Source organism: Schistocerca serialis, chromosome 1 (genome assembly GCF_023864345.2).
Source record: "Schistocerca serialis cubense isolate TAMUIC-IGC-003099 chromosome 1, iqSchSeri2.2, whole genome shotgun sequence".
NCBI lineage: Eukaryota > Metazoa > Arthropoda > Insecta > Orthoptera > Acrididae > Schistocerca > Schistocerca serialis.
In genome coordinates this window covers 1,149,537,643-1,149,557,311 of record NC_064638.1, presented here as the reverse complement: position 1 = coordinate 1,149,557,311, position 19,669 = coordinate 1,149,537,643, and the positions used below count along the sequence as shown (strand labels likewise).

The 19,669-nt window shown below is 40.2% G+C and overlaps 1 long non-coding RNA gene across 1 annotated transcript in view; it reads left to right on the top strand.

Moving 5' to 3' along the window:
• Nucleotides 1-2,171: 2,171 nt before the first annotated feature.
• The window catches only part of LOC126459530 (uncharacterized), a 104,329-nt gene continuing 86,831 nt past the window's right edge, over nucleotides 2,172-19,669 (top strand). The window contains exon 1 of the long non-coding RNA XR_007585908.1: nucleotides 2,172-2,437. This is a non-coding gene — a long non-coding RNA (uncharacterized LOC126459530). The remainder of the gene's footprint in view (nucleotides 2,438-19,669) is intronic.

The window sequence follows — 19,669 nt, the reverse complement described above, 5'->3', positions numbered from 1 at the left end:
ATGAGAACAGAACGCTGGTAAATTATATAGGAAGAAGAAAATAAAAAATGATAGGGCACATAATGAGATACAACCAGCTCCTAAAGAATGTATTTGAAGGAAAATTTTTAGGGAAAAAACCAAGAGGCAGTCCAAGAGCAACGTATTTTAATAACATCAAAGAAGATATGGGGATAAAATCGTATGAAGAATTGAAGAGGATGACAATGGAGAGGAGGACGTGGCTAGGTCGACAAGGCATAGCCTTTAGTTTATGATGATGATTCACCATATTCACACATGCGACTCCTCTTTGTGGGTCTATACTTAAGACAAGGTGCACAGCAATAACCCCAAAATCATTTCTGAGCTGTTAACAGCGACTCAGGAGGTCATCGACAGCATCGATGTTACGAAACTTCAGCACGTCATGCAGAACTTCGATATTAGTCGGTGCCACATCATAGCCAATCATGACAGGCGTATCGAACATATCATGACCTAAATTCGAATATCTTTAGTGACGTTTACATGTTGAATAAAGTGTGTGCACATCTTAGTTTGTAACTAATTTACGTTTCTTTTCATATAGTTCAATAACTGTTACCCTGTATATGTGCTGCTAATTAATTTACTTTGTCAGAATATCACGGTAATGGGTGTGTAATGGATCAGACAAAACACAAAAAACTACAACTGATTAAAATAAAGGCGTGCCCTGACAAACTTACTGCACTTGCACTATTTAATACGGAATGTTCTTGTCAGTTATTCTCTAGATATATACTACAAAGGAAATCAGTTCAGTTGAAGCAATTGTGTCTCAAATATGTGAAATAGAATCCATTTAAAAGTGATTTTATCAATTGTGTCTCAAATATGTGAAATAGAATCCATTTAAAAGTGATTTTATCACAAATTTGAAAAAAACTTTAATAAATTGATAGAACAAGCAAAGAACCATCGTTAACTTCAGTAACAATATCAGCGCCAATATTTACTACTGATTGCGCTAGTGAAGGTGTTCTGAGACTCCTAGACTAATTACAAGCTGTCTGTTTTGTCAGGATCTGTCCATGAAAATCAAACAGTAAACAGCAACTCTCTGGAACGGGTGTTTTACAATGAGGGCAACAAGTAAAGATGCAATTAGAGCGCTGAGCTATGAAAAACCCGTTATAGCTGTCTTATCAATGCTGTATAACTCTTTTATGAAACACGAGACGTTCTTGCATCATGCAAACGGAGCACTGAAGGCACGATCTCCAAGTGACCTCACATAGGTCATGTGTTCACGCCGCTGCGTGATGTTACCTAATGCATCATGTGATAATATATGGAGCAGAGTGTGGAAGTTCGACAGGGGTCAACGAAAGCTTTATACTAGCGCTGCGAAAGGAGAGAGTGGCGATTATGTTCCACGCACCTTTCACGTACTGCGCGAGTGGTCTGCCCAATGCAGCTTCGACACACTGACCTGGTACTCTGTGGAGTCAAACCTTCTCCAAACACACAACATCCTTTCGTAGCCCAGTAAGTCACCCATGACCTAGAATTGTATCTCCACAGGACATTCTATGCGGAATATTCTGCCACGGAAATCTTAGCCGGCCGCGGTGGCCGAGCAGTTCTAGGCGCTTCAGTCGGTTTCCGCGCGACTGCTACGGTCGCAGGTTCGAATCCTGCCTCGAGCATGCGTGTTTGTGATGCCCATAGGTTAGTTAGGTTTAAGTAGTTCTAAGTTCTAGGGGACTGATGACCTCAGATGTTAAGTCCCATAGTGCTCAGAGGCATATGAACTTTTTTTTTTTTTTTTTAATCTTGGCTCCTACCACGTTCTTCTGGGATTCAATTATTAAATAATGGATGATGTCGGGAACAAATATGTTTTATCCTTTATTACACCTCGTATATTAGCCCGTTGTTTTTTCATCGTTGGTTTGCTTTGGCAAACATATCGCAGAGTAAATAGTGTTTGATAATCTGTGTTTGTGACAATACGTTGTAAGTAATTTCATTCGTCAAAGATAACTTTATAATCTCTCAGAGGACTATTTGGAGTCAATTTCTAATAGGTTATCGCCGCAGGAAGAGATTACTGTAGTTTCCTCATAGATAGAGTACCATCTGTTCAGAGACTGGTAAATAAAGATCGTAACTATCTGTATGGCTTCAGATGCTGTGCCTGTTATTGTGAATTTCACTCGTGATGTTAGCGTATATGGAGCGTTTTCAACGTGGTGCTGTCGTGTTATTGTTACGAAACTTTCAAGATTTATTTGCTGAAATAGCTGAACGTATCGAAGACGTCTTTAGATGGACAAGCTCTATTCAGTTTTCAAAAGTTGACTGACACGGCTAACTACAGTGACTGGAAATTTAGTATGGAAATGTACGTAAAACTCGAGAAACTATGGGAAGCCACTGCTGGAACTGATGAATATCCGAAGAATGTACGGTAAGCATTATCCAAAATACAATTTAAGGAGAAAACAAACGACGCACCACGGAGGAATTATCCGAATGGGACGGGAATCGGTAGATGTGATGTACATATCTACACAAACAAACAGTTTCAAAAGAATTGGATCATTTATTCAAGAAAAAGGGCTTCACAAAATGAGCAATTCAATACCGCGTTGGTCCACCTGTGGCTCTTATACAACCAGTTATTCGCTTTAGCATTGACTGATCGAGTTGTATCGACTGATAGGTTATATCATCAAAATACTGGGCTAGTTAGAGGGCCATGCACATAATACTCCAGAAATTCTCAGTTGGGGAGAGATCCGGCAATCTTGTTGGCCGAAGTAAGGTTCGAATGGTTCAAATGGCTCTGAGCACTATGGGACTTAACATCTGAGGTCATCAGCCCCCTAGACTTAGAACGACTTAAACCTAACTAACCTAAGGACATCACACACATCCATGCCCGAGGCAGGATTCGAACCTGCGACCGTAGCGGTCGCGCGGTTCGAGACTGAAGCGCCTAGAACCGCTCGGTCACACCGGCCGGCTGGTAGGATTCGGCAAGCACGAAGACAAGCAGTAGAAACTCTTGCCGTGAGCGGACGGGCATTTTCTTGCTGAAATGTAAGGATGGCTTGCCATGAAGAGCAACAAAACGGCGCGTAGAGTATCGTGGACCCAGACCATCACTACCGCTTATCGAGCCGTATGGCGGGCGACGCTCACGTCGATATCTCACCACTGTCCAGAGCACCTCCAAAGATGTCTTCGCTGGTTTTCGTCGCTCATTTCGAAGCAGGACTCGTAACTGAAGAGATTTCTACTCTAGTCTATGAGATTCCAGATCGAAGACGTGTCTCTGGACGCCGCGGACAGTGGTCAGATAGAAAGAAATAGAACCTGATTGTCGGCCGTTATATGCCCTGACAACCAGGAGCGTTATTTTCATTTCATAGCAAGAAGAGGAGTTTGTGGTGAAAGGGTACAGTACCGCCCGACATTGAAAATAGGTACAACATACTTCATTATTTTTGTCAGAACAATACATTTTTTTGTAAAATAACTCAATTTCAATTAATACATCAAAGCCGGATACCAGTGTGGGAAAGAATGACAATTTATTTATTTAATTGATCACATGTGCACTCCCACAAAATAAATCCCTACATCCAGTTTGGTGAGATCTGTGAAATGAATGAATGTATGGTCGTCTGCTAACCGCAGATAGTGAGACGATTCTTTGGCCACCTTTGGTGGGACCAAAGAAAAGAAATTTACCTGAGCTTTGAGCGCCTGAAATGTGGCTGACCAATATGGTAGCAAGGTGCTCCCCCACTTCGACAGAGGTGCGAGAGGACCTGAAGAACGGCCATGTTTCAGCACTCTGCCGCTGGATCTTGTGCTGTTAAGACCTGTCTTAGGTGTGCTCCGTAAAGACAAATGAGTGGAGACATGGTATGCATGTGGAATACTTAAGAGTAGTTTGAAATAATTTCTCTATTTCAGGAACTTTTGTGGGGAGAATTAAATGTCAGGCAGGTAATATTAATGGGATCGTAGTAATCTTCGGAAGTGACCAACGGTCACAATGAAACCACGTGTAGCAATAAGTTGAAATACTTCCGCGTGCTTACGTTAAGCTGAATTACTAGCGTGTGTACTATAAGTTGAAATATTTAAGAAATGGCGTGTGCAGGACTTGAAATTAGAGACGAGTACTTCCACGTGGTGAGTATTGTGTGAGTCTCAATCTGTGTATGAGACAAAGGAGAAAGAGAAGTACTCGTCCATGGTATCAGTTGAGGACTCGCGTGTGTGATGAATATGTTCTTAATATTACTTTGCGTGTTATGTTTCCGTGTGACGCTTGATTCAATCTATAATACTCTGAGAGAGAAGCAAGGTGAGTCAGCCGTCTATCCAGCAACGCCACTTGGCTTGCATTGCACAGGAAGACGTGCATATATCTCCAGAGCTCATAGTAGGAAAGTAGAATTACGAAGTGGGGCAGTGTCGTGTGAAACTGGGATAAATATTAATTGAAGTGGGAAAGCTGAAAGTGATAATGTTGTGACCATTCCCTGTGTTGTATTTCATGTTGTAGTGTGGTGTATGTCATGTAATTTAAGTATGTGTGGTTGGCATGGGAGAGTAGCAAGGTAGTTTCAGAGGTAGTGGGTTATGCGTGTTCCTTTTGTACCGCTCGGTCTGGAGGAAAGTTACGTGATGATGGTTGTGAGAGTCGAAGTGTGAGATATAGCAAAAGATCCACCATCCTATCCAGAAAGTACACTGTAGCGTTAAATAATTACGAGACCATAAGGTAGAGAATAACCAATGTAAAGCCATGCCCACTGGGCGGAATTTCTCATGTGTTATCGTTGTAGGTTATAGAATTTGTGTGTTTAGGTTGTAGAATTTATCGGAATAAATAAGATAGTGAAAAGAAAAAGATTGGTGGCCTTTTCCTTTGAATTGTATGTTGTCATGATATCCAGAATTTATAATGTGTGCGCCATTCATATTCAGTGCGGTGGCCACGTGTTGATAAAAGCCGTTAAATAAAAGACAAAAAGAAAATGTGGTATTGCCAGTGCGTAGTGAACAGTCAGAGTTCTGTAAGTTACTGATAGTCAGATGTGCGTTTCCGTTGCGTATTATTCATATAGGAGGATAATTTGTAACTTAATCGTGAGTACGAGCGTTCATGTTACTCGATAAATAAGAATGAATCCACTCGCTTGGCAGACCACTCATCTTGCAGGCCTGACTGCTTGATGCCACAGTATGAGCAAGGCATGTGGGTGCCTCTCAGTGGCACAACTTGACTAATAGAAGGGATCGGTTGGTAGGACATGTTCTGAGGCATCAAGGGATCACCAATTTAGTACTGGAGGGCAGCGTGGAGGGTAAAAATCGTAGAGGGAGACCAAGAGATGAATACACTAAGCAGATTCAGAAGGTTGTAGGCTGCCGTAGATACTGGGAGATGAAGAAGCTTGCACAGGATACAGTAGCATGGAGAGCTGCATCAAACCAGTCTCAGGACTGAAGACCACAACAACAACAGCAAGACTCCTTTGGTTGTCATCCTCTGCGCTCTTACAGCACAGCAGTACGTCGCCGATATTCTATGAGTTGTCTTGCCCTTCATGGCATGCCACCCCAGGCTTACTTTTCGGCAAGATAATGCCCGCCCGCAAACGGCGAGATTTTCTACTGCCTGTCTTCGCTCTTTCCAAGCCGTACCTTGGGCAGCAAAGTCGCCGGATCTCTCCCAAATTGTAAGTAAGTTTGGAGCGTTATGGGCAGAGCCCTACAATCATCACAGAATTCTGACGACCCAACGCGCCAATTGGGCAGAATTTAGCACAGTATCCCTTATGGGGACATGCAACAACTCTATCAATCGAATCGTTAGTTGCATGACGGTCAGAGGTGGAACAAAGCGTTATTGACTTGCTCAATTTGTGAAGCTATTTCCTTTGAATCAATCATCCAATTTTTCTGAAATTGTAATCATTTGTTTGTCTGTACATGTATATCACATCTGCCGATTTCCGCCCCATTCGGATAACTGCTTTATGGTGCGTATTTTTCTTTTTTTCGTATCTTTGAGTGTATATTGAAGGTACGAAGAAAGTGAAAGGAAAACTCTTAAATGGAACAAGGTGGTTATTAAAGGGAACATTTGTCTTAGTTTGTTTAACCGCAGATTCACCTGTGTATCCAAAATTTTGTGGAGCAACGATTGGTAGAGATGCGTGGCAAAATTTACAATCTTCATTCTAAGATCAGAGTTAATCTACACTCATGCTCATAAATTAAGGATAATTGCAGAATGTGGTGCCACACAACGTGGCACTACACAAAACTGGCGCTAATATCATAGGCACATAGGGAACGCACACGACACAGATCTGTAAGTCGACGGTATTGGTGATAAGTTGAGAAAACCGTCCCGAAACACATGTGCTAAAAAACGCCACTGTTTCCTGCGCATGTACCCCGACGTCAATATGGGATATGATCGCCAGGCACGCGTACACAGGCCGCACAGAGGGTTGGCACACTCTGGATCAGGTGGTCGAGCAGCTGCTGGGGTATAGCCTCCCATTCTTGCACCAGTGCCTTTCAGAGCTCCTGAAGTGTCCTAGGTGTCTGAAGAAGTGCAGCGATACGACGACCGAGAGCAACCCAGACGTGCTCGATGGGGTTTAGGTCTGGAGAACAGGCAGGCCACTCCATTCGCCTGATATCTTCTGCTTCAAAGTACTCCTCCACGATGGCAGCTCGGTGGGGCCGTGCGTTATCATCCATCAGGAGGAAGGTGGGACCCACTGCACGCCTGAAAAGACGGACATACTGGTGCAAAATGACGTCCCGATACACCTGACCTGCTACAGTTCCTCTGTCAAAGACATGCAGTGGTGTACATGCACCAATCATAATCCCATCCCACACCATCAAACCACGACTTCCATACAGGTCCCTTTCAAGGACATTAAGGGGTTGGTATCTGGTTCCTGGTTCAGTCCAGATGAAAACCCGGTGATAATCACTGTTCAGGTTATACCTGGCTCGTCCGTGAACATAACCTGGGACCACTGTGCCAATGACCATGTACTTTGTTCTTGACGCGAGGGTTTGCGGGCTCTCCTGTGACCAGGGATCAGTGGAATACACCTTGCAGGTCTCCGGGCGAATAAACCATTTCTGTTCAGTCGGCTTTAGACTGTGTGTCTGGAGACAAGAGTTCCAGTGGCTGCGGGAAGGTCCCCAGCAAGTACTCCGTGGCCATCTGCGGGTGAGATATCGGTCTTCTTGTGGTGTTGTACACTGTGGACTCCCCATACTGTAGCGCCTGGACACGTTTCCTGTCTGCTGGAGTCGTTGCTATGATCTTGAGATCACACTTTGTGGCACATGGAAGGCCCGTACTATGTGTGTTTGACCAGCCTCCAGTCGCCCTAGTATTCTACCCCTCATAACGTGATCAATATGTGTTCTTTGAGCCATTTTCAATACACAGTCACCATTATCACGTTTGAAAACGTCTGCATACTTACTCGCTGCACCGTACTCTGACATGCACCAACACACTCTTGCGTAGGTGGAGTGCTGCCAGCGCCACCGTGCGACGACCGCAGGTTAAATGCACCGCATGGTCATACCCCGAGGTGATTTAAACCCGCAAACCGCCCACCAGAGCGTTGTTTCACCATGTATCAGCATTATCCTTAATTTATGAGCATGAGTATAGATTCATTGGGCTACAGTGCTTCAGAAATGTGCGATTGGCTTCTGAGGAAAGTATGAATGTGTATTTGTCGAAAATTATGGCACTTGCTCAACAAACTCGAAGCATTGGTAAGTAAATTGTCGATGACTTTGTAGCTGCGATTATGTTAAGTGGACTTCGAGCCGATTTCCAACCCTTGATTATGGCGATTGAGAATTCGTGTGTCACTGTTTGGAGTTATTAAGTGATTAATTCAAGAACCAACGAGTCGTCAATTTGCTTCGACAAATAAGACTACAGATTCGACGCTGGCAGCTAGTAGGCAGAACAGTACACGCCAGAACTCTAACATCAATTGTGATGTAAGTAATTCCAAGTCATTTAAATGTTATAAATTTTAGAAAGTTGGTAGTAAGATGATTGAGTGTAGAACTAAGGAGAAGCCAAATAAATGTACAATTTCTACGAATACTGTGACAATAGAAAACGAAAATGATGGCTCTAAATGCGTCTTCGCATTACGGTGACGGTTGGAACAGGGCGAAAATTATTGAACTATATGAAAAAGGAGGGCAACGGGCATGCCGCAGTGGATACACCGGTTCACGTGAGATCACCGAAGTTAAGCACTGTCGGGCGTCGCCGGCGCTTGGATGGGTGACCATCCAGCCGCCATGCGCTGTTGCCATTTTTCGGGGTGCACTCAGCCTCGTGATGCCAATTGAGGAGCTACTCGACCGAATAGTAGCGGCTCCGGTCAAAGAAAACCATCATAACGACCGGGAGAGCGGTGTGCTGACCACACGCCCCTCCTATCTGCATCCTCATATGAGGATGACATGGCGGTCGGATGGTCCCGATGGGCCACTTGTAACCTAAAGACGGAGTGCTATATGAAAAAGGAACATAAATTAGACACAAACTGCGGCATGCATACATTTTATTCAACATGTAAACATCATTACAGATATTCCGATTTTATGTTGTTGTGGTCTTCAGTCCTGAGACTGGTTTGATGCAGCTCTCCATGCTACTCAATCCTGTGCAAGCTTCTTCATCTCCCAGTACTTACTGCAACCTACATCCTTCTGAATCTGCTTAGTGTATTCATCTCTTGGTCTCCCTCTACGATTTTTACCCTCCACGCTGCCCTCCAATGCTAAATTTGTGATTCCTTGATGCCTCAAAACATGTCCTACCAACCGATCCCTTCTTCTAGTCAAGTTGTGCCACAAACTTCTCTTCTCCCCAATCCTATTCAATACCTCCTCATTAGTTACGTGATCTACCCACCTTATCTTCAGCATTCTTCTGTAGCACCACATTTCGAAAGCTTCTATTCTCTTCTTGTCCAAACTAGTTATCGTCCATGTTTCACTTCCATACATGGCTACACTCCATACAAATACTTTCAGAAACGACTTCCTGACACTTAACTCTATACTCGATGTTAACAAATTTTTCTTCTTCAGAAACGATTTCCTTGCCATTGCCAGTCTACATTTTATATCCTCTCTACTTCGACCATCATCAGTTATTTTACTTCCTAAATAGCAAAACTCCTTTACAACTTTAAGTGTCTCATTTCCTAATCTAATTCCCTCAGCATCACCCGATTTAATTTGACTACATTCCATTATCCTCGTTTTGCTTTTGTTGATGTTCATCTTATATCTTCCGTTCAAGACACTGTCCATTCCGTTGAACAGCTCTTCCAAGTCCTTTGCTGTCTCTGACAGAATTACAATGTCATCAGCGAGCCTCAAAGTTTTTATTTCTTCTCCATGAATTTTAATACCTAGTCCGAATTTTTCTTTTGTTTCCTTTACTGCTTCCTCAATATACAGATTGAATAACATCGGGGAGAGGCTACAACCCTGTCTCACTCCTTTCCCAACCACTGCTTCCCTTTTCATGCCCCTCGACTCTTATAACTGCCATCTGGTTTCTGTACAAATTGTAAATAGCCTTTCGCTCCCTGTATTTTACCCCTGCCACCTTCAGAATTTGAAAGAGAGTATTCCAGTTAACATTGTCAAAAGCTTTCTCTAAGTCTACAAATGCTAGAAACGTAGGTTTGCCTTTTCTTAATCTTTCTTCTAAGATCAGTCGTAAGGTTAGTATTGCCTCACGTGTTCCAACATTTCTACGGAATCCAAACTGATCTTCCCCGAGGTCCGCTTCTATCAGTTTTTCCATTCGTCTGTAAAGAATTCGCGTTAGTATTTTGCAGCTGTGACATATTAAACTGATAGTTCGGTAATTTTCACATCTGTCAACACCTGCTTTCTTTGGGATTGGAATTATTATATTCTTTTTGAAGTCTGAGGGTATTTCGCCTGTCTCATATATCTTGCTCACCAGATGGTAGAGTTTTGACATGACTGGCTCTCCCAAGGCCATCAGTAGTTCTAATGGAATGTTGTCTACTCCCGGGGCCTTGTTTCGACTCAGGTCTTTCAGTGCTCTGTCAAACTCTTCACGCAGTATCTTATCTCCCATTTCGTCTTCATCTACATCCTCTTCCATTTCCATAATATTGTCCTCAAGTACATTGCCCTTGTATAAACCCTCTATATACTCCTTCCACCTTTTGCCTTCCCTTCCTTGCTTAGAACTGGGTTGCCATGTGAGCTCTTGATATTCATACAAGTGGTTCTCCTCTCTCCAAAGGTGTCTTTAATTTTCCTGTAGGCAGTATCTATCTTACCCCTAGTGAGACAAGCCTCTACATCCTTACATTTGTCCTCTAGCCATCCCTGTTAGCCATTTTGCACTTCCTGTCGATCTCATTTTTGAGACGTTTGTATTCCTTTTTGCCTGCTTCATTTACTGCACTTTTATATTTTCTCCTTTCATCAATTAAATTCAATATTTCTTCTGTTACCCAAGGATTTCTATTAGCCCTCGTCTTTTTACCTACTTGATCGTCTGCTGCCTTCACTACTTCATCCCTCAGAGCTACCCATTCTTTTTCTACTGTATTTCTTTCCCCCATTCCTGTCAATTGTTCCCTTATGCTCTCCCTGAAACTGTCTACAACCTCTGGTACTTTCAGTTTATCCAGGTCCCATCCCCTTAAATTCCCACCTTTTTGCAGTTTCTTCAGTTTCAATCTGCAGTTCATAACCAATAGATTGTGGTCAGAATCCATATCTGCCACTGGAAATGTCTTACAATTTAAAACCTGGTTCCTAAATCTCCGATTTAGGTTATGACATATTCGATTCGCCTGCTATTATTGGCGATGAAGCGGCGCAGACGAATAGCGAAATTCTGCGTGACCCGCTGAAGTGTCGGAACGTCGATGCTGTCGTCGATCTCCTGAGTGGCTGCTTTCAGCTAAGCAATGGTTTTGGGATTATTGTTGTACACCTTGTCTTTAATATAGCCTACACAGAGGTGGCATGTGTTCAGATCCGGAGAACATGGCAGCCAATCGAGGCCCATGCCAATGGCCTCTGGGTACCCCAAAGACGGAATGCGGTCCCCAAAGTGCTCCTCCAGGACATCAGACAATTTCCTGCTTCGATGGGGTCGAGTTCTGTCTTGCATGAACCATATCTTGTCTAAATCAAGGTCACTTTGGATAACGGGGATGAAATCGTCTTCCAAAATCTTTACGTACTGTTCGGTAGTCACTGTGCCATCAAGGAATATCGCACCAGTTATTCCTTGACTGGACACTGCACACCACACAGTCACCCGTTGGCGGTGAAGAGACTTCTCGATCGTGAAAGGCGGATTCTCAGTCTCCCAAACGCGCCAGTTTTGCTTATTGTCGAACCGATCAGAATGAAAGTGGGCTTAATCGCTAAACCAAACCATACAGCGCGTACTAATTCCCATCATGCCCCGCTGCCAATCGTGCAGTTTGAAAGTCCTAACGCACACCGTTCAGAATTTATGACGATTTTATATCATATAGTTCAATAATTGCCACCTTGTATGTAGATTCTGGGTGTACGTGACCCGTTCATCAATTTCCATTCGACCGCAATTTCAGAAGTTTCGGTAGCTGATAACAGCAATCTTGAAGTAATTGGAGAGGGCAACGTTCATCTTCAAGTTACAAGAATAAACAGATAACTGTTGACGACAATGCTTATATTCCAGGCCTTGAATACAACTTACTGTAGGCTAGTCATACGAAAAGACGTAGATTGTGCGTCTTGTTTGATGATGTGCAGCGTGGTATACACAACAAAAGTGATGTAGCTGTCTCTGAACTACCAGTAGCAACTGCAACTCAGTTAAGCAGCGTATATCAATTTGAAGAAGTTTTCCAGTACGCAGATACTGTAGATATAAAGAGTTACGAAATGTGGCATCGAAGATTGAACGTGCAAGCATGAGATTATTAAAGGAAAAAATGAATAATGGACTCAACATTAACTTACGCGCACGTGTGTCTTACATAAAAGGCAAACGTTCTCGACAACCTTCTCCTAAAACATTAAGTAGAAGATCAAAAGATCTATATGGCATAGTGAATTCTGACGTTTGTGGATCAATCAGTATGAGTTCGTGGGGAAAAGCACGTTATCTAGTCACTTTTACGGATGATTTGTCGAGTCTTTCTGCTACGTACTAAAATCAACAAAAGAAGAAAAGTAAATCTTTAATTTCTTTTAAATATTGAAACACGTATGTAACGCAGCAGCGATGGCGAGGCATTGTAGCATCTGTGACCAGAGAGTATGCGCTTGACCGCGCGAGTGTTGCGAGTAGTCAGTAGTAGTCGTTGGGAGTACTCAGTAGTAGTCGTTGCGAGTCTGTCAGTTCAGTCGTTGCGAGTCTGTAGCTCTGTCTAGTTGAGAGCAGTACTCTGTTAGTAGTCGTCGCGTGCTGTACGCTAATTGTCGTCATGCAGAGCGGTCGGTCAGTAGTAGCAGCCCAGTGCGGTTGTGTGATGTAGGCGGTCGGCAACACTGGTCAAGATGGTGAATAAGGTATATTGTTAATTAATATAATCATTAGATAATGAAAAATTTTATTTATTGTAATTATTCTCCAACAAGTCTCCCAATAATAATTTTTTTATTTCAAAAGCATTTTCTCAAAAATTTAATTTTTTATTGAACTCAAGATTTCGTTGCACTTCCCATTTCATTCCACTTCTTTTGAAGAAAATTCCACTAAAATCACAAAAAAAGAGAATATTATTATTTGCAATGCAGTTCCTCCAAGCGGTGCGCAACAACAAGAGCAGATATGTGACATCCATTTATTCTGAGGTAAGACTTTAATTCGGATTGTTTTACACAGGGCCAAAGACCGATATTTCGGTTTTATTGAATTTTCTTGTCACTGAATGGACTTTAATTTTTTTATGAAAAACTTATATTTGAGTCAGATTGCGATTATCAGCTTTATTGTCATTTTATTTCTTATAAAATAACGGTGGGGAGGTTACACTTGGCGACACCCAGTCCAGGATCGTATTTCGTTGAGAGTCTTTTGAACAACAGTCAGATATCTGCTCTTATTTGCTTAGATATAATTAGGATTTGGCGCAACGCTTTTATTAACTTGTGACTTTCTTTCTACAGGTCAACGGCAATTCGTTGCTCTGTTGTATTTGTGTGTTGTTTTTGCATTGTGCTTATTTATTTTGTGAAAAATTGTGACTATAGCAAAAATGCCGCGAAAGACTGTGAATAGTGTATCGCGAGGTATTTTGAATGAAATTACCGACTCAAACAACTTTACCGATAGGACATATGACACGCAGCGTAATCATGACAATCCTGCGTCCACTAACAATCAGTGCATTCCAACAACTAGTGATGACTTTTGTCTTAATGATGAACAAACGAACTCGGTTATGTCCTCTGTTGATTTGACGACAATCGATGACGCAGAACGCTCTATTGTAATGAGCGCTGCCGAGCTTAACACACCCGATTTGGAAAATTCAAATAACGTACAGACAAATGTTTCTAATAAGAATGGACAGTGTACCGAAAATACGACGGATTCATTTAATTCCGAAATAGTGACTGACAATGTACGTTCGACTGACAGATCTTTTTGTAAATTACAGAATGACCAAATGGTCGCACAAAACGTGACAATTGGAGTTACGCAATCAAACAGCACAGATAATAGAGTAGAGAAAGTTACATTGGATCAAATTTTGGCAGTATTACAACTAATGACTGAAATACAGAGAAACGATCGCAAACAACGTGAATTAATTAATGAAAGGTATAAACAATCGAATGAAGATCAAGACAACATTAATAAAAAAATCAGACAACTTAGTGAACGGAATGAACAGCTTGATGCAAAGATTAAAGCCATTGCCCCGCAATATTATGACGATAGAGGACAATTACGTGTGAATACTAAGACTTGTGCTAATAACAGTAATGAAAAAGTTGGCACTGTTGCACAAGAATTAAGTAGCACACGTGTAGGCACAACAGAATCACATAAAGACAAGATTAATGCAGTCACTGAACAATGTTCAACGAACGAAACACAGATACACGAAATTAATGCAGTCACTGAACAATGCCCTAAAAACGCAGTACAGATTCGCGACGAGGTTAATTTAGAGTCAGTGGAAGTTTCACACACTCCGAATACGGAAGCTGACGAGAAATTTGCACGACAGATCAACCAAATTGACGAAAGTGTTACAGTAACAGAGTTGAAGACTATTTCAGTCACCAATACGTCACAGAATCCGCTACTTTGCGAACATTTGTCAGACTCACGCAGCGCGTATAATGTGAGCAATTTACAGAGACTACGCGAATTAAAATCCGAAAAGCAACGCGACTTAAAAACTGAAAAGCTATGCAACTGGAAATCAGAAATCACACAGATAAACAGACTTTCACACAAACCTGAACGTATTATCAAACTAAGTGACGAGAACGTAGATTTCGAGCAATTTGCATTTGTAAGAAAATGTAAAGAATTTAACAATGACAGAACACAGGTACACACTTTGAGCTGTATACGACAATTTGTTTTTATGCTTTCACCGCTATTGCGTGAAATGCAGAAACTAGCTTTGAACCAGAGGCGACAATTTGCTATTGTATTTTCATCAGTATTACCTATTATGCAGAAACTGGAATTAGCACGGATACAACAATTTGCCTTTGAAATTTTACCGCTATTGCCTGTAACACAAAAGCTAAAATTTATTTGCAGTACGTAAATGACCTCAGGGGATTCATTACGCTTTAATGAATATGTGCCGTAGCGAGCATAGGGCCCCGAGCTGTAGTAGTGCTGTTTCATCTTTAGTTTTCTGCACTGCTGCCTTCTCTTCTACTATCCTTTATATCTATCAAAACTGCTCTTTAACTATTGCTCTTTGTAGAACTAAGAATATGTAATGAAAACCCGATATGAGAAATATTTTACCGAATGTGACAATTTTCAGTAGGCACTCCAGAACCGCCGTAATTTTAATAACAGATAAAATCTTAATCATCAGTATGTATAAAATTTTGAGCAGTCGGAACCATATTTTTGTAACAATAGATGTTTTTCACCACAATAGCATGAAAGTCAGCCGCTTAGCATACGTAACCAACAATGCAGTCTACAAGGTCAACCAAACTTTAATGTTTCGCCGCGTGCACGTATAGTCCCAGCTCCAACAAATAGTAGCGCATGGCAGCAAAAAAATAACTACGTACAGACAACACACTATTTCAACTCGTATCGCAATGCGCCGTATAGAAATTACTATCATGACAGACGTAAAAAAAAAAAAATGATGAGCACAATTTTCAGCGTACATTTAATAACAGTCGATCTTATGAGCAGCAACAACATCAGCAACAACAAATAATCATGAATGAAACAGACAATAGGTGTCATCCATAGCGTAACAGGTCAGTAAGAAATAACAAAGCAGTTCATATAGTGGATATGTCACAGCATCTTCCCGTAAATAATAGCACGTACGACAGAATTTGACCAGACACAGTACAGACTGCATATTCCAGTAACGTAAGCACTACTTTAGACACGCAGAATGTTATTCACGAAAATGTTATTATTTGACGACATCAGAGACACTCTTTTACAGGAAAGACCATTTGTTCAGAAAACTATTTCACATCCTGTTATCGAAATTAAAATTGGTTCATCGAAATTCTCAGCAGTAATTGATTGCGGCTCACCGATATCAGTAATAAATGAAGAAACTTTTAACGAATGTAACAAAAAGAATACGTATCCGACATTACCATTAGGCAAAACAAAAGTGAAAGGAGCAGTACCGAGTAAAGGAGTAGACGTTAAATTACAGACGCATTTATCATTTTGTATTGCAGGTCATACCTTCCACTCAAATTTTTGGATTGTTCTTTTATTGACAACAGACGTAATTTTAGGTACGAATTTTCTGGTACAACACGACGCAGTCATTGATTTTCAGAATTCTTATTTAATGTTAAAGGATGAAAATGTACAGTTGGCTTTAGAATTTCAGCACTCTTTATCTGCGGAAGAACAAACAATTAACCGCACAGAGGTCATTTCCGCAACACGTAACATAGACCGTAATCCCACATTGTTCACGGATACGTACGTACACAACTATAATACTCCAGACGAAGCTGACTACGACGTAATGCAATCGATTTCTGATAAGGTTAAAGAGAGCAGTGCAAATACAGACGACGAACGCACGCAACTACGCAAAATTCTTTTACAGCAAGCTACATGGACACGCATGTTACGAGCCAGAAACATTTCTCCGATCTATATATCCAAGTACCACGCTTCTTCGAACCCTTGTGAAAGATTAATGAAGGAAATTGGTAAGCTGTGCCGAATATACTGGCACAAAAGACATATTGATTGGGATACACACATACTCTCATTCCAAGATGTAATTAATTCCATTCCAAATGAATCCACTATGCTATCTCCGACTGTTATACTGAAAAACGTTGAACCACCGAACAAAATTAAAGAATTAATAGAATTTCCCAAAAGTCGTCGCCTACGACACCACGAAATAATTGACATTGCGCTGAACAACATCAAACGTGCCGCAGAGCGCCGGAGAAGACAGCAAAAACAGGTTTGTACACGCCGCGTCTTTCACGTTGGACAGAAGATACTAGTACGTACACACTATTTATCCAGCAAATTGAAAGGTAAGTGCAGTAAATTTGAACTTCTATACGCAGGTCCATATCGGATTCGCAGCATCCCTCACCCCAATGTTGTACACGTCGAAACTTTGAGAACCAGAAAATCGAAAGGCAATCACCATATCTCAAACATTAAACCGTTTATTGAGTGAAACCACTGTATGATTCAACACACTATGATGCCATTTACTAATGCAATTAATTCACCTGACTAATTACTGATGATTATCGTATTTTTTCTTGGCAAGTGCCCGACAAGGTAAGGTTAGCAGGTCGCTCTTCTTGTCGTTACACATCAGACCGTGCATATTTTTCCAGATGAATTTACACATTTATGACTATTTCTGCAATTCTATTTATGTGACTACTTATTGATGATTATCGTATTTTTTCTTGGCAAGTGCCCGGCAAGGTAAGGTTAGCAGGTCGCTCTTCTTGTCGTTACACATCAGACCGTGCACATTTTCCATTTTTTGTGTATATGACTGTACTCCAGTTTTGTTTGTATGGACTATGAAATAGTTAAGATATAACACACACCAGTCGACTTTGACATTTTTTTTGCCTTATGACATCTCAACATCGTGACTGTTTCACATTTTTTTTTTTGCTACTGCATTGTATTATTCTGTGTACATTTTTGCATCTGAACACTGTCAATGTTTTTGACATATTACGTTTTCTGTCATGTTATGCTGTAGGGTTAATTATGTTACCATAAACCAGTCATTATCTAGTGGGTATATGATTTAAATGCAGGACATTAATCTTTGTTCATCAATTTCAGAAAGGAATGATGATTCTAAGAAATAAATTTAACATAAATGGGAATTTCACCTACGGAATAAACGAAAGGAGATGCAATAACTTTATGAGGAAGAGTAAATGGATCAGGATTAACAAACATTAACAAGAATATACTATACTCATCACAGAATAGCAGTCTTAACTAATTTTTTCTTTCAGAATACAAGGTGATTGATGCCAGCTGTCAGACTGAACTACACATCTTAGTTTTAGTGATGAAATATGCTAGAGATAAGGAATAGTTGTATAATGAGTAATGAAGTGATTTTTTGCAGATGATAATGAATACTGATGAATAATGATGAAGGAAATGGTATTATTAATAATGAAGTTTTTCTTTACAGGTGATGATAATAGTGATGTTATGATGATATGGATAATGAAGTTTTTTCTTTACAGATGAGGATAATGTTGAAGTAATGTATTTATGCTACGTAGTTATTTAAGTATTTGTTGCAGTTTGCTTTGACAGCAGGTGTTACATTGCATAGTAGGATGACTGAAAGTTTTGGAAAGGACAGCTATGGAACACATTTTATACACATTTCACTACCTGTTAATTCGAAGTTCACTACTTTTCAGCATAGTGTGCGTTTCTTCTTTCAGGTCAATAATCCGTTTTTGTATTTTTTCCAGGAGAAGTTTTTCATGACACTTACTAAACCTGTTACTTATTATACCTGTTCTAGTACTTGCATTTTTATATTTTTACCCATTTGTGTCTATCGTTTATAAATGTGATCACATGTACTGCCTTGCTACATAATCTTGCTACAGCTGACTCATGACGAATGACGTTACCTATCCTCATTTGCTGCAATAGGTCAAAAGCAAATAGTGTTATGTTTCAGCAATTAATTATCGATCCCAACGCAATGCATTGCTAACAAAAAAAAAATAAAATGTATTAACAGTCCCAAATAGTGATACCAGTTTGAGAAAATTCTGAATAATACTGATTAGCTCTGAATAGTATGTCACTTGAGTAATGACCTCTTAATGAGACTATATTCAAAATAATGCTTTGTCACTAGCTAATAACTGCCACTGTTTATTGTAATGATACCACTTATAATGCCTGTGATTATTAATGATTTGACTGTAATTAACTGATTTTAATAATGACTTCGTAATAATCTGAATAATGCTGAATGATGATTCTATTCAATACTTGCTGGCCACTGAGTGCCAATAATTAATGTCACTTGAAGAATTGTTATTAATTATGCCATTAATTAGCCTTTTTTTTCCATGTTGACTTTTCATGTTTTGGTTAATGGCCAATGAGTGCCAATAATTTGTATCACTCAATGTATTATGTTAATGCTAGGCCAATAATTGACTCTCCTTTTCAACTAAGACTTCTGATGAACATTATTCTGTCGTACTAAATATACTTTGTAACTGGCCAAGGACCACCACTGTTTATTGTAATACGATCACCCATGATGCCAGCTAGTGATTCTTAATAGATTGGAATGACACATAATTAATTAACTATGGTACTGTTTAATAATGCTTTGTAATTAATTAAGGCTAATAATTCTTACTATATTGAAATGACAAATGATCAATTAATTAACTGTAATTAGACAAATGATTAATTAACGACAAATGATTAATTAACTGTAATTAGACAAATGATTAATATGATTAATTAACTGGAATTATACAAATGATTAATTAACTGTAATTAGACAAATGATTAATTAATGACAAATGATTAATTAACTGTAATTAGGAAAAGGCTAATGATTATTGGAATGACAAATGATTAATTAACTGTAATTAGGAGAAGGTTAATGATTCTTAATTATACTCTGTAACTGAAAAGAATGCGATTATTTCATAATGCTTTGTAACCAGGAAAAGAAGGGTACTGATTCTATGTAAAACAATCAATGAACATTTTTCTGTAATACTACATACTTGGTACAGAAATGTTCAATAACTGGGCTATGAATGCCACAAACTACTAATTAAGTCTGTAATTGTCAATATTATGTGACTTGATGTCCTTCACCTCATAAGCTGACTA